Source organism: Octopus bimaculoides, chromosome 11, assembly GCF_001194135.2.
Source record: "Octopus bimaculoides isolate UCB-OBI-ISO-001 chromosome 11, ASM119413v2, whole genome shotgun sequence".
Classification (NCBI taxonomy): domain Eukaryota; kingdom Metazoa; phylum Mollusca; class Cephalopoda; order Octopoda; family Octopodidae; genus Octopus; species Octopus bimaculoides.
The window spans coordinates 41,500,665-41,503,951 of NC_068991.1; the positions used below are offsets into that span (position 1 = coordinate 41,500,665).

At 34.1% G+C, this 3,287-nt stretch overlaps 1 protein-coding gene across 1 annotated transcript in view; it reads right to left on the reverse strand.

Annotated features, from left to right (window-relative positions):
- Positions 1–2,832, reverse strand: part of LOC106879740 (kielin/chordin-like protein) — a 50,240-nt gene extending 47,408 nt beyond the window's left edge. Inside the window, exons 1-3 of the mRNA XM_052971978.1 lie at positions 2,656–2,832; positions 1,100–1,270; positions 315–470 (exon numbers count right to left, since the gene is read on the reverse strand). The gene's annotated coding sequence lies outside the window, so the exon portion shown is untranslated. The remainder of the gene's footprint in view (positions 1–314; positions 471–1,099; positions 1,271–2,655) is intronic.
- Between the last annotated feature and the right edge of the window lie 455 nt (positions 2,833–3,287).

Below are 3,287 nucleotides of genomic sequence, written 5' to 3' on the forward strand. Positions count from 1 at the left end.
AAATGCAAAACAAAAGTCAAACATAAAATAATAATAATAATAATAATAATAATAATAATAATAATAATAATAATAATAATAATAATAATAATAATAATAATAATTTAGATAATAATATTAATAATAATTATGACAATGATGATGATGATAATAAAGCAGATTAATAGTCATAATTTTTTTAAGGAGTTAAACCTTAATCCTCGTTAGATCTATATTACTGAAAATTTTGAAAAAAATAAGTAAACTTAGACGTAAACAATATGCTGTTCATAATAAATGCTGATCAAGTTCAGTATATCTTATTTTAGTCTTACCTGGAGTCGTGGAAGAAGGACATTTCTTTTCGGAACATTCTACTTTACCAGATGTCTTGCAGCTGCACCGATTACAGCTATTTATAGCTATAAATGCCTGCCCAATTAAGTATATTTGTCCTTGGTAGTAACATTTTGTGGAATTTTTTTGTGTTGCTGAAAAGAAAAGCTTTTCACGATTTTAAAGTATGTTTGAATACACCCCGCCCACTCATCCAGATTTATAAACTATGAAAAGATATTTACTTTCTATCCATATGATTAACTGCTTTCTGTTGCAGAACAAGAACAGAAATTATAATCCATTAACGCACTATAATGTTTTAATAATGCAGTATTTCTGCTTAACAGTTAAATATACATACTTTGCATTATACGCAATAATGAAATCCATTCTAGTCCTGACTTCATAACTTTGCTTATACTACGCTATGTGCGACTGCACTCTGGTCTGTTTAAATCAATGCCACTGGCATTGACAATATCCGATCTATTACTCCGAAACAACGATCCCTACAGTTATCCATTTATCGTCGCCAAACACCGAACAGGAATACATCTCAGCCTTTGAAAAGAAGATATAATGTTCAATCCTCGTCCTATTGCACACCCAACATCTCAAAAGTGATGTAAACTATTAACAACAACCTCCAACACTTTGAATCGGCCACGCTTTCGTCTTTCGTAAATAATCATTTTGGATTTTACATTTTAAAAATTAAATGGTGATCAATTTAAAACTCTAATTCATTGCATCCTGATTGAAAAACACCATTTAGTATTACCTTCATCAGTAGCGTTAGAGCACGACTTTCTCGTACAAACTACATTCCCATCATTCTTGCAAGTGCAATGATTGCATTTATCTTCAGCTAAAAACGTTTCCTCAGTTTTGTACGATTTTCCACGGTAGCGGCACACATTGAGTGTGCTGCTAGTCGTCGGTGTTGTAGTTACTGAAAGATAAGGTTTGTACGAACACGAGATGAATTTGAAGATACCATGTCACATACACACACACACGCATAATCACACACTTACACACACACACACACACACACACACACACACACACACACGCACACGCACACACAGAAGATTTGGTCAACTCGTCACACTTTCATATGCTTGTCACCAAAAATATATAAGACTAGAAATCTAAAATCGAAGAAAATTTCGACGAGAAAAATAAATTTACTTTAGCTTTGGGTTTTAAAGTTTATAACGAGAGTTACACAACATATAAATGGATAATATGATGCGAGGCGCAGATTATACTGTTCATTGCGTTTATTTTCTTTTGGGGTAGGGATGATTTGGCTGTTATTTCTAGTAGGTTATTCTCATTGGTTCATAACGCTTAATATTTAACTTCAAACAGATACTTAGATGCTTGTGGTTTATCATGAAGGTTAACACATTGTGGATCAGTTTCAATTGCCAGTATCTCATGTTTGAGAGTTTTAACAAGGTTGAAGCCTAACATCATGGAAGATGAAACCAGAGCCCAACAAAATTTGATCATTTCACCATATTCTTATAAGTAGACTAAGAATGTTCACTATGAACTCTTATATTGGATTGTGATATCTACTCGCTCTGCTTTGCTTGGGCCTTCAACTCTTTTATGTATTCGTAAGGACTTCGTCATGACATTCGGCATCTCATGGGCATTTTTAGACTTGATGGAAACCATAACCCTGCAAGTCTTACCAAAGCCGATTTCATTCCGGAGAGAGAGAGAGAGAGAGAGAGAGAGAGAGAGAGAGAGAGAGAGAGAGAGAGAGAGAGAGAGAGAGAAAGAAGATGAAAGTCAGAAAGATAGAAAGCGAGAAAGAGAAGAATCGAACCCAGTGCTGGTACTTTATTTATTGATCTCGAAAGGCAAAGTTAACTTTGTTAGGATTTGAATTCAAAGTACACAGACCCGGAACTATTACTGCAAAGCAATCTATTCGATGCTCTAATAATTCTGTCAAATCGTCTACCATTTATAGAGAGAGTTAATCTCAGAAGTCCTGAGTCTATATTCATTAGATCAAATTTCATTCGCTAAAGTTTCAATTCCAATTTGTTTTTCGAGATTGTTTACCTCATTCACATCCTAATAATCAAATCGTAACTTGTAAAGAATTTGACAAAGAATGTAACGCAGGATTAATAACACTATTAATAACACGACGCTATTTGCAACTATTTTATATAGTTCACGCTTTAAAAATATAATATATTCTTATTTAGACGTATGCAATTTTCTTTTCTTTTTTTTTATAAAACGTGGAGTATAATATTTAAAATATAGTTCAGAGTATCTTATTTCAAAAACATCTTTTAATATTACCTTTATCTTTTGAGGAAGAGCAAGATTTTTTGGTACACGAGATGCTTCCTTTGGTCTTGCAACTACACGTATTACATTTATCTGCAGCTGAGAAGCTTTGTCCAAATACGAATGTTTTTCCATTGTAGTGGCAGTTGAATAAAATTTCAATTTTCGGTGTTGTGTTTTCTGAAAGGAAGGCTTTAAACCAACAAGGATTAAATATAAATTTGAAGAAATCCCCCTGCACAAATAGCTGGTCATTATATCACGTTATCATATGAATAAGACGATGGTAGAATAAAGTATATAAAATTGACCATAGGATCGAAACAAAACAGGAAAAGTTCATTGATAGCCTTTGTCTCTTTTCCCCAATGTCACACAATGAGAGAAGGAGGGAAGAGAAAGAGAGAGAGAGAGAAAGAGAGAGAGAGAGAGAGAGAGAAAGAGAGAGAGAGAGAGAGAAGGAGAAAAACGTGAAGAAAATACTTTTTTCCTTCGAATCATCCGAAAAGAGTGGGTAGTCGACATCTGAATTGCATTGTCCAATACAAGTCATTCGATTGCCCACACCGACACACGCACACACACGCACGCATGCATATACACATGTCCCACCGCATATCAAAAAGTCAACGGCTGACCTGTAC